The sequence below is a fragment of the Cupressus sempervirens genome, chromosome 8, assembly GCF_028749045.1.
Source record: "Cupressus sempervirens isolate cs-2001-9-10 chromosome 8, ASM2874904v1, whole genome shotgun sequence".
Classification (NCBI taxonomy): Eukaryota; Viridiplantae; Streptophyta; class Pinopsida; order Cupressales; family Cupressaceae; genus Cupressus; species Cupressus sempervirens.
The window spans coordinates 349602746-349616225 of NC_143125.1; the positions used below are offsets into that span (position 1 = coordinate 349602746).

At 33.0% G+C, this 13480-nt stretch overlaps 1 long non-coding RNA gene across 8 annotated transcripts; it reads right to left on the bottom strand.

Moving 5' to 3' along the window:
* Positions 1 to 477: 477 nt before the first annotated feature.
* On the bottom strand, positions 478 to 7194 carry LOC149542776 (uncharacterized). Of its 8 annotated transcripts, none has more exons than XR_016355513.1 (5): positions 6846 to 7194; positions 6471 to 6762; positions 6122 to 6351; positions 5889 to 5985; positions 3922 to 5723 (listed from the first exon to the last, which is right to left on the bottom strand). It is a non-coding gene; the product is annotated as an uncharacterized LOC149542776 (long non-coding RNA). The 8 variants fall into 8 exon arrangements; XR_016355512.1 differs by having other exon boundaries at positions 5889 to 6017; XR_016355516.1 differs by having other exon boundaries at positions 5889 to 6351; positions 6471 to 6746.
* Between the last annotated feature and the right edge of the window lie 6286 nt (positions 7195 to 13480).

Here is a 13480-nt window from a genome sequence, read left to right on the forward strand (position 1 = left end):
GGAGGCAGATGATGGCCTTCACAAGGATTTAAAAGGTAAGATTAATGGCACACTTGTTCCTTCAACAAGTGTCTTGTCTTTGCATTTACATAAAAATGAGTAGGTAGTTTGACTGTGTCTGCTAATTAATATTCAAAATTTTAACTGATGAGTGTTTATTTTGCATTTTTTGTCTCAGCGAGTGTGCCAATACCAATCAACAACAAAAGCTTCGTTGATTACATTTTCACACATAGTTTGGAAGTGATTGTCTCCTTTGATCTTCCCATGCAAATACACAGGGTAATTTTGAAATGTCACTGCCAATCATTTTGTAAACACTTTCTAGCTGTTCTATTCCTTCAATTTTCTTTCACAAATTTTCTTCTTTACATGTACCCTTGGCGTATTTATTTATTATGCATTTGTATTTGTAACTCTTGTGTGGTGCATGATGTAGGATACCAACTTAAAAAGATTTACAAGTTAGTAGACACGTTTAGATAGGTATACATAAATATTGTCATTACAAGTGGAAGATCTTTACTATTACAACCACCATATGCAAACAATAGTTTTAATGGCTCTCGTTAGGATTGAAGATATGTTTTTGAGTTAGGATACATAGTTTTAATGGCTTAATCTTGGATGACCGTCGTTTTATAAAATCTCGTATTGTGCTTTTGCACGCATCTTATCCATATTCAAAGGAAGCATCCTATTTAGCTACTGTTTATACACAAGTAAATTTCTTTTTTTGTTAATATTTGGCATAAAAATTGATTAGAGCTGTGAAACAGGTTGTTGAACAGGTCTTTTTGGACTTCGGCCTGGCAATAGCAAAACTCAGTGTTCATGGGATGTGCTCTGCAGTTAAGGAACTATTAGAACTGGCCCCATTGAACAAAGTAACCATACCTTCAAAGAAATTCTTACAGAAACAAACAACTCTTTCCAGAAAAACAAAAAATTGGTTTGAAGACATTCCTTGTGTCTATTAGAAGAGTCTTATACTAATTAGAAGACAAAATAAAAAGAGTATAAATTTCTTTAATGCAATTCAAGGAAATAAACAAAAATTATACTTTTGACTGCAAGATTGTGTAACGCCCCGTCAAAGGATCCAAAAGAATTAACTTAAAGTTTCACTAAGTTTGCTAAACATTTTTTTTTTTTTAAAAGTAAGAATGTATAACATACACATCAAACACATAGTAGCGGAAGCAATAACATGAAATCATCGACAAACATACATTGCAAGTTACATTTCTTAAAGATCCCAAGACGTTGAGTCACGTTTAAATTTAATTAAATCTAAGTCTAACAACTATCACATACATATGAAAGAATAATCAGAAAGTCCCATGTCCATAATATACATTTGTTCTGAATGCCTCTCGGCAAATTAATTCGGAATGCTCAATCATCCACTGTACAAGTCACAGGGTATGAAAGGCTTAAAAGAATATACATATGTAAAGATAAAGATACAACATCCTCAAATCCATGATACAAAGTACAGTAAAAATATATGAAACTATTCACCATACATGATACATCCATACATCCATAATGATAAAACATCTATCATAAAATCTAACCATCCATCATAATAATCCAAGAACATAGTGAAGGTAAATGCCAATCACGAAAACTCCAGCCACGACAACCACGGACGAATCTCAATGGAAAGAGTAAAAGCACTACCACCCGACCGCGTGGAACCTAAATGGTCCACTCCCACCGCGCTGAGGAGATAGTCTCAAGTCCCAAATAGGATAACAAAACCTATAATCATAAATACTCTCTAAGTCTAGGAAATCCTATAAGTATACTAACTCAAGGGTTCCAACATAGATAGACATCTAGACCCAGAGGCACCACAAAGACACGTAGGAAACTTAATATGCAAGCGGGAAAGTGTCATCGCAAAAGTCACGTAGAAGTTACCCGAGCAATCCCTTAAGAATCCCAGGTCCCTACTGATCCTTGCGGCCACTGGTATCCTCTCGTACTGACGAGGCATACTATGGAATGCAAGGTCGTAACCAAGCGTTCTCTCTACCCCATCCTAGTCTGTACTAGCACTCAAGGCATGGGAGAGAACATACAATTATCTTGTTAGGTTCATTTTCTCCCATTTAGTGTAAATATTTTCACTTATTAAATCAACTTACAATGGGTTACTCCAGGCAGCCTCTTAGGGCCCCAATCCCTATTGCAAGCCACTTCCCGACTCTACACATAGATAACCTACCCTAGGCTCATGAAATCACAAATCAAATAATCATAATAAAATCACCTCAGTCCTATACAAGCAACTGAAAAACATCATAAAAAGATAAGCCACAAAATTACATCAGTTCTTCATGAGCAACAGATAATATCAAATAATAATCATATGATCACGACAGTTCTCTATCAGCAACTGAAGGCATCAATGATAAATCACAAATCCAATGGTTCTCCAATGAGCAACCAGAAAGTATCCCAATAGTAAATTACACTACTGATCGAAGATTCCAAAATGGTCAAGTCAAAACATGACATCATCAAGAATATAACAAACACTTCAGTCCTCTCAAGCGACCGAAAAGCAATTCAAGTATAACTAATCGAGACTCAAAAATGGTTATCAAATATAACTGATCGAGACTCGAAAATGGTTAAGTTAGGTATCTCAAATACATACACCTCAGCTTCACACAAAGAACTGGAAAGTAATAACAAACAGTAAATACAATCATGCCATAGAGCACTTCATCACATTACCATGGTCGGGTTAAGAAAGATCGAGACCAAATCATCATGACATCACATTCACAACCCCGAGCCTCTGGTAACAACCTAAACTGGTCAACGCCAAACCACCCCAAAACACTCAAAGCACAAAGAAAACATCAAAGTCTCAGAGATTGAATTTGAAAGTATATTATTGAGTTAAGGTAAGGTTTATATTTCAATTTAATGCCGAATTCAAGTAACTACGTTTTCACAACTACCCCTTACGATTAACCCATTTCTATAATAACTTCCATTAAGTCAATAATCCAAATCTACAATTTAATCAAATAATATTCATTATTAATTAACTTTAATTAAACTAATTTTAATTAAATTAATTAATAATTACTTGTTCTAATTACTTATTTTAATCCATTCACTAATTGTTAATTTATTAATATTTAACCAAAATTATTAATAAATTAATATTTACAAAAAAAAAAAACTATGTTAAATACATTAATATTTAATATTTATAAAGATTAAAATATTATTAATTAAAATATATATATATATATAAATTTATTAATTAAAATTTTAAATAATAATAAAAATTTTATAAATAAAAAAAATTATGAAAAAACGAAATTAAAACATAATATATTATATTCATACGTTTTAAGCCCGTTGGCTTCAAGACCACCTGCGGTCCGCCGCAATCCTTCGGTCGCAGGGCCTACGACGGCAGGTACCCAGTACCTGTCGTCGCAATACCTGCAACGCAGGTACTTTCAGCTCTGCCGACAGTGGGGGTGGGTACGGGGTAATTCTCTCCCCCCCACTATAATATATATATAATTTATTTTATAAATTAAGTTTTTTTATTACTTAATATTTTTTTTTTTTAAATACAATTTGTTTATAATAAAAAATTTATTGATAAACCAATTAATTAAAGATATATATATATAAATTTCTAAAGATATTAAAATAATTTCTTTTATATATATATATATATATATATATATATATATATATATATATATATATATATATATATATATATATATATATATATATTGAAAAATTGATTCCTTCTTAATATTGATATAAAAAATATAGTCAACCATCCGAACTTCTAATTTAGAATTTCAATCTTAGATTCAACCCTTCCTGTTTAAATCTTATGTATACAGAGATTTATTGACAAGCATCTGATAAATTTCAATATTGTAATGTTTAAACATTCATCATAAAGAATTCAGATTTACAAACCCCAGACACGAAAAAGACAGGAAAGGATAATTGTGTATTTTAATCGATAATCAAAAAACACAAGACCCTACCTGATCTTGATGCTATTATGCAATCTCCAAGAACTGTAAGAGAATTCGCTCCTCTTAATAACCTTCCTCTGGAAAACTTTCTTGGTATCAGCTTTCTAAAATTCGCTTCCAAAAATTGTCTTCCAAAAATTCTCATCCAAATTCATGTCCTAAATCGTGTCCCTCAAAAATGAACCCCCAAAGTTGTGATAAACAAATTCTCCTCAAATTGGAGCACTAATTGTCCGTTCACCCGAGAAGACTCATTGCATAACTCAGTTAACTCCCGAATTAACCTTTCTTATTTTTTTTTTAAATTTGCATTCATCTTTTATGCACATTAAGTTGATTTATTAAATAACTGTATTTAATATTTCACTTGACTTCTATTTTAAATTAATTTATTACTTTAATCTCATGTGCACTTCATGAAATTAAAATAACATTATTAATTTCTATTATTTAATCTTTTAATTTAATTCTCATATTTAAACTCATGCTTAGATCATGCGCTCTAGAATTCTTAATAATTTAATATCTTTCAACTTTTAATTTATTTTAGAACTTAATTGATAACATATTTAATTAATTTAATTAACAATAATATTTAGCATTTATTTAAAAATGAACTCTAAATATATTATTATTAAATTAAATAAATATTATCCTATTCTAAATTTATCTTTGAACTTTAATTTCCAAATTTAATTCTTTTATTTAATTAATTTTTCAATTAATTAAATATTAAAAATATCATATTAATTCTCTATTAAATTAAATCATTAATTAATCTTTTTAATTAAACTTAGTTAATAGAAAACACATCAAGGACTCATATAACAACATACGAAAACCCTACATAGAAAAACACATACTAAATCAAAACAAAAAAGGTCATAACCACGAAATTACATCTTTTGATGCATTCAGAGGTTACTTAACTCAGATACTTGTCCTAATTATCAATTAGGACAATTGGCTAAAGAGTTTAAAATTTGAACTTAAGAGTTTATCTCCCCTCTCTTACCATTGAGACAATGCGATAGGGTACGCTCATCTTGGCAATTCAAGGAAGTCGATACTCGGTACCTGCAACCTGCATAAAATTCACGCATGTACAAACACAATATTCTAAGCTAAACAGACAATGGCAGGAAGTGGTGCATCGTGTAGATCCCGGCTAGCAGGTGACTACGACTCCCTTCCTTAACCACATCAGAAACACCATACATAAATAAAACAAACACACACCCATACACATGCAGTATGGGGTAAGTATCCATAAAAAGCACATGGAATAATAAACCATCTAACTAATCATCATCGATAACTGAAAACATTGAATAATTATCATACATGCATAAAATATAGAGTACCAAGTAATCTCATCATATAATAAACTGAGTGTAAAACATCTGATAATCTTTAAAATAATAATACTGATCATCAAACATAAATTGGCCTAAAAGAGTTGGCAATGATGACAGAGATGCGACTTAGGAGCAGGCACACTACAGATTGAACGCAGAAAAACAAAACCAATGCAAAAAAAAAATCAAAAAGAAGGGAAGGCAATGGGTCGGTCATTGCCCAAAAGGTATAAAAAGACCTTACCTGCTCAAAAAAATTCAAATTCTTTCATAGACACATTTTATGTGAAACCATCTTCCCCAACCTGCATTTTTCATCCCCAACCTGCATATGCACAACAAATATCAGTAAAAATATGTCCGTGTACATTTTATAGCCAACCGAACCAAGTTTGATAATACCCAAAAAAAAATCTAAAATGTTGACATATTTTTAGAGATCACAACACTTTGAATAAAAAAAGGGCAAGCATGATAATGAGATTCCTACAAAGAAGAGGAAGCGCTGGATGTGGAGAAGAGAGCGAACAAGGCAAAACATGGTGATTTTGTAGAGGCAACCACAAACAAAACTCGCAGCATCAAATCTGAAGAAGCGTAAGATATATGGAAGATCCTACTATTTCATCAAAAATTCGCAATATTGAGAGAGTAATCAATCCTGCTATTTCATCGTAATGAGCATTAATCAATGAAAATATAAGGAGAAAGATGACCCGTTACCCATTTGTTGTTTCTCCATCCAAAATACAGGACAACTATCCCGAGTTGCAAAAGGATTTTTGCAAAGAAGCTCTTTCTTGGAGGAAACCTCTGAAAGGTGTAATGCCTATGCCAGACCCAACCATGATGATTGGAACCATAGGATCTGAAGGAAACTTCAAATTTGATTTCCTAATATTAATTGGCACCTAGCTATAGTTATCTGTAGATTCTGCGCAAGGAGTGGAATTCTGCAGACAAACATAAAAGAAATTCATTAGCCATCATTTTGATCTTTACTGGGCAAAAGATTCCGAAGAATGTTTTCAACTGGGGGTATATATAGACTTTGTTTGATAATATTACTCACTATAGGCTTAAGAAGTTTTGTCCTAAAAAGCGTTTAAGCGAGCTTCAATCTAGAAACACAAACAGTCTCCAACAACACCACTGTTCTGATGGCTCGGAATATCATATATTTCTATCTGCCCATAGAATTTGAGGGTCTTCGAAGGAGGGGGAAGCGAGTGTCTTTCGGCATGCACATCCCTCCCCGCCAACTCCCTACCTAACCGTACTGTGTACTCGAGAGCACTCTACTGCGTCTGAACTGAGAGGTCTTAGATACCCCATATTGATATCGATTCTGACCCATTACGAATCTAAAAACATTACAGAAAAAACTCAAAAACAAAAATGAAATTGAATTATTTTAAAACCCTATGATTATATAATTATAGCTCACCCTCCCTCCATTTCGTGCTGCTCCTGGTCCATAGCAGAGGCGTCCATTGAATCTGTGACATTGGATCTGGAAAGGGTTTTCAAAAAATCAAAACCCACCTTCGCTAAATAACAAAATCGAAACCCACCCTCCATTTCGTGCCGCTCCTGGTCCGTAGCAGAGGTGTCCATTGTGGCATCGACTCAGGAATTTGTTAAGGTGAATACCATAGGCGTCGATTCTGCCGGCAGTCTCGATCCTGGATGCTGCCTTCTAGACCAGTAGACGTGTGGCAGCGAGAAGCGTTGCAACGAAGCATTGTTAAGGAGCAGGCAAAGACAAAACGTGTGTGTATCATTTGGGATATAGATTTAGGGTTAGGGCAAAATGTGTTCGATGGTTTGGTTTTTATGATTTTTTATTAGATTTTTTTACATTGATAATATAATATGATTTGTCTAATAAATAGATACTTAGTAATTTAACATAGACACTTCACAATTCAATATAAATCATTGTCAATTAAATATAAATCTTATTTTGTGTAATTAATAAATGTTAAGTGTTCATATACTCACATACATCAAAATTTTAACATGATATAATGTTCAATTATTGGGACGTGATAAACTAAAGATGGGGGGTGGTAATTGACTATGATAGGTAGGACATTAGAAAAATGAGAATTTGAACAGTTTTTATTACGATGTATAGAATTGATATTAATTTTGATAATGACGAGTCCAAACCTTAGTTATTAGTAGTTAACTAGGCGATTAAAAGATTTTTTAAAAAATTGCAAATTTTACCGTCATTATTATAGGTTTTGAGTGGTCCGAAGTTAGGGTGCACGACTACTGGGTCCTCTCCCCTAATGCGTGTTTGGCCCGCCCTTTATTTCTATGAGATCTGGACAATACACGCAACGAGAGTGATTGAGACGGCTGATAGAGCACCTGTTTCCAATGGAATTCTGATATTTGGCAGTGCCTGAGTTTGAGACCCGGACAAGCTTGGACGAAAGGTTTCCCTACACAGACGTCTCTTCCAAAGCCATAATCTCTTTGACTACGCCTTCCACTCCTTCAAACAAGTCAATAACGCAAACACTTCGTCCAGTATGGTTAAAGTATTCCTTATAATCTTCAATTGAGATCTAAGAAGAATGAATTAATTCAATTTTTGTGGTTAGAGCATTAGTTAAAAAATTTAATTGAGAACAAAGAAGAATTAATGAATTAATTAATTGTTTTAAAATAATATTTATTAGGTGGAGTAGCTTATGAGGATTCTCTTTGCTAGATCTCTTTTATCTTTTTACAATTAAATATTTAGTTGTGTAGCTTGATTACTAAATCTTTAACATTTATAATTCTTTCTTTTTCAAATAACTTGTTAAAAGTGTTCAAATAAAATAAACATAATTATAAGAATAATATATAGGCAAAAACCTACAACACAATGGTAACTTGTGAGCCTCTCATATGAGGTCCCATCTAATAATAATTAATTCTAATAAATAATAATAATTAATCTAAGCTCTGACCATTTACCCATCAAAAAAAATAAAAAATTATAAGATTAATGTATCTATAATTAGTTTATAATTTGTAAAATAATAATATAGATATAATATTATCATTTATTTATTTAAATTGTTTATAAACAAGGTTAAGAGAACTAGAAGAAGACATAGTAATTGAAAGAGGTAAATATAGAAGGGGAAAGAGAGATAAAGAGGTAAGGAGATGATGATAAAGATAGAAAGAGCTATAAACTCTAAACTATTTTTTAACTACATTTAATACAATATTTTAATGTCTTTCTCTCTATTTTTTTTCATAAATTTGTCGTGTGGGTACATCCAAGGCTCAATAAAAAATAAATGAAAGATAGGATACTTTGGAAAAATTATGGTAAAGGTAAATATTGTCCAGTAAAAAAAAAGTAAGATGTCGACAAAGCAAATAATGTGGAAGTAATTTTGTTTTTCCACTATGCAAATGGTGGAGACGGGAAGAAACAATCAATGTCGATAGAAGTCTCAATGGTTTTGCATAGCTCTTAATAATTGTGGGCCATTGATTTCCAACATCAAAGGGGGAGAGAGGGAGAGAGAGAGAGAGAGAGAGAGAGAGAGAGAGAGAGCATAAAGTGAGAGAGAAAGATGGACACAAAAGAGATGTAGAGACAATGGTAGAGAGAGAGAGAGAGAGAGAGAGAAGAGAAGCACACAAAACGAGATAGATTAATATATAAGAACATAAGAGAGATAGAGAGATATGTTGATGGTGAGATAGAGTAAAAGTGAGATGGAGGTATAAGGATATATAGAGTGAGAGGGAGGGGAGAAATAGAGAAATACATTAGTGGAAAAGAGTGGATTTCGTGAAATAGAGATGGAGAAGGGAGAGAGAAATAAAGAGTGATAGATGAGGAGATAGTTCAATCTATAGAAAAAGAAATGAAGTGATATAGACACACACACAAATATATATATATATAGAAAGTGATACACACATATAAAGAGAAAGAGAGAAGTCGAGGGAGAGAGATACTTCAACAATAGATTTTACAATCCATGAATTGACCTCACATACTTTATTAAAGTAAACATAAAAAGAAACAATATTTTTTCGTTCACACATAAGTGCAATTACTAGTTAAGAAGATTGCTAATTAAGAAAATGACAATAAAGGAAATTCTATTGGCTAGTTAGCCATTGGCTAGCTTAATGCGCCTTAGAAAGGTTAACGACCCATGGTGGGGAGTTGATGGCATTGGTCATATTATGGACAAGGTCACTATGTTTGGTACAGAAAGCGGATGCAAGACAATAGGGGTGGGTTGTGAGAGGGAAGAGAAGAAATGAAAGTGGAGGGAGAGGGAGAGGAAGAGGAAGAGGAATGTAACTATGAGTGACGATGACACAGGGATGAATGAGGAAGACAGTGGAGATTAAAATGTGTCAATGATCTTCAAATCTGATGGCATGAATGCCTAAGTCGAAGGACCCCATACTTTTTCTTTCTTCTTTTGATACATTCTATCTTGAGAACAAATGTCCATAAATCTGGACGGAGAGTTGAGGCTATCTCAAGAATATGAAGCAGGTGAAAATTCGAGTTGAGAAAATCGATGGCCTTCCTTGTACATTTGATTACTGCAGTCATGAGAGAGGTCTCTGCTATTGACCATATTGGTCGTAAGGTGGAAAATTGTTTTTAAAACAATAAAAAGATGGCAAGTTGTTTTTAAAGTTATGGTGGCAAATTATATGTTTTACGTGGCACAAGACATTGCATCGGTGATGTCAAAATGTTATGTTGTGGCATTAATAAAAGACAAATCTGTGGTGTCGTAACTTCTTGTTCGAAACAACCCCTAGGTAATAGGCACGATTGTACGTGACATTGTCAAACACTGCAGTAGATAAATGTGCATTTAATTTAGGTCATGCCAGATGTCAATCTCAAATGACAGATTTGAAAATTATCTTAAATTTGTTTTTAGTTGTGGGTATTGTTTGTAAAATGGTTACCAAGAACCATACTTAGTTGTTTCAACATTGATATGAAAAAAAGGAGGAACAGTCGCAGCTTCCAAGTATGTATTCGGGTAAAGATGATATGACTCCATTAATTGATGAGATCAGATTTGTACAAGTTTTTTGGTTCTTTCATGGAAAAGCCATGAAAGTAAGATGTTGAATGGTTATTGCTAAATTCTTTAACCGTGTTTTGTTTTTGGGATACTTATTTGGTTTAACATCTCTGTGCATGAATTGAAATGACCCTGACTAATAAGGTCACTTAAAACCCAATGCTTAGTCTTAAAACAATTTGTCAAAACTGGGCATGTACTGAATACTACTGCTGGAAGTAATTTCCTGATTATCGGAAATTGTTTACAAAACTAACACTATTTAATAGATGGTGCCCCAAACGTACTATACTAACTAAGACAAATTTACAAACAGTTGGTGAGAAATGTAAAGATATAGCTGTAAACCTAAAAATTTGCCATAATGCTGAATACTGAAACATTTATTATTTAAATCACTCCTCCTTCATATGTCTGTTTATTACAATTAATGATTACTCAATTATGTCCTTGGCCTAATCTTAAAAATTGATATGCAAACATAAGAACCTGAGAATGTCAGTGCTGCCCAATTGCTGAGGAAATTCTAAAGTCGAATAGACCTGTACATGAATACTCTAGTCAATATTTAATTCCCAGCTGGAACAGGCTTGGACTTAGCCATCATAATCCTTGCCATTAGTGCCGATGAATCTGAAGTGAATCTTCAAGATGTTCTTGACCCACCTACCAATACTGCTGTAATAATTTGCAACCTTCAAACAATGCCTAATCTGACATGAACTGAATCCGCTTGGTGTCAAGGAAGACGAAGCCCCAAATTGCATGGAATTTGGATCAATTATGAAGGCTGGGTTGCTCTCGCACAATTATGTTCCTCTTAAACTTCAGACTGCATGCTAAGTCCCTGTGTCTTAATATGAACTGTATAATGGTCGGATTAAGACCTCTGATCTATTCTGACCTGCTCCTCTCAACCCGTCCACACTGCTGTACCCGTACAGTCCTGTGCGATTTTAATATAATTTACAGACTTCCAAAAACAACGCCCAAACTAGTATGGACTGAACCGCCTAGGGATATTAGATAGTCCTTTAAAGCTTAAATTGAAACTCTCAATCAATTCTGAGGAAAATAAACAAATTTGTGACCATGAACCTTAGTACGGCTCTAACCTGTACGACCCTGTTCAGCAAATAATCTGCTTGGTATTGGGTGCCGAACTTGGTATGATTTGGACTGCCGAGGGTTAATGTATAACCCCTCTCAGACATAAATTCAGACTCCCTCGCAGTAAGAAGTTATGAATAAAAATGTGCTTCCAGCTTCTTTCGAATTTCTCCAGTTCTGCGATGATTTGTGTAGACGGCAATTAATTCCACTCTAACTAATCTTCCAATGATCAACGATCCTCAAAATTGGCCTTAGGCCACAGATTTCGTCCTGATGAAATGACTGTGATGTCACCTCCAATCTGCAATAATTCAGGTGATATTTCACACCCTCAAAATTGCGTACCAATTAAGAGTTATCGTTCTCAATGGCCAACTATGACAATTGCAGAAACCCTAGGTTCCACAATGCACCTGTGATTAAATCACAATCTGAAATCAAAAGAGATAAAACAACTGCCTCATTCGAATGGAGCCCCAGGGTGCCTATTTATTCTTTTCTCTCCACCTTCTCCAGAGACTTCTAGAACATTTTTGATTTTATCTCTTAAGTGACTTTATTAAATATTTTATAATCCAAGTCACTTTGTTAAATTAATTAAATATAAAGTTATCTTTTAATATTTATTTATTTGATAACTTTATAAGTAATTAACTTAATATCACTTATTTATTTAATTAAAATGATTAATTAGTCGTCCTCATAAAATATTCATTATTTTGGACAACCAAGTTAATCAAATCAATTAATCAAACTGCCTCCGAAAATTGGGGACATGACATGAATGGTCGAGGCAAAGGCAAAACTAAGAGTTTTTAATAAAGGGTTTCGATGGAGGTAGCAAAGCAAAAAATTGGTAAATGTTCATCTACAGGTATGATTGTTCTCATGCGAGTTGCTCAAAATGTTTTTTGGTTTCAACAAAGGAAAATAAAGACTGGAATAAATCACAGTTAGTTGGAATATTTCAAAAGCAAAGTTCTTTTTTTTTCTTTTGAAGTTGTGAAGATTTCTTTGAAAAGATAAAGTTTTTTTTTCTTTCAAGAAATGGATTGTTGTGTAAAAATATAATAGGGTTTCATTCATAAACCCTAATAGCATTGTTTTAAAAAAAAAAGTCTCTTATGAATCATAATGGCATTATTTTGAAATGAAGTTTCAAAATATAAGAAGAAAGGAATGAAGTTTTTCTGGTTAGATTTGTTGGATTTTGCTATTTATAAGGCATATGTTGGTATTCAAAAGTCACATGAAGGATTCATGGTTTAACTGTTAACAGAAATAAGGGTATTTTTGGAATGGCCCTAACTGGTTCAGTGTATTTTTTATAACTGATTCTATATGAATCTCATCTCTATTTGAAGAGATTATTTTTAAAATCTGAATGTATGAAAGATATACAGTGATATAAAGGTAGAGACACAAAATATTCTTGAAGTTGTAAAAAGCTAAAAGGATTGATTATAAACTTATTTGCGTGTATAGGTGTATAGTGCTTTACATACAGTTATATGTGCATGTAAGGTTGTAATTCAATTAAAAAGATAAACAAGGGTCTATCCTTGAGCAGTTGTTGCTGTTGATTGTAAAGAGTTGAAGCTCATTAAAAATTACAAGTTCATGGAGTGGTTTTTTCTCTTTATGACGAATCTTTTTTGAAGAATTTTGAAGGTTTTCCACTTGGCAAAATACGTGTCTCTATCTTCGATGAATTCATGTTTTTCATATTCATGCATGGCGAATGATATTTATTTGAGTAAAATTTGAATACATTCAGTTTATGAATCTTTAAAATTAGATTTTGAAAATTGATTGAGTAAAATCAGTGTGTTCTGATTCACCCCCTCTCAGAACTCTAATACTTCCAACATCTGCACCG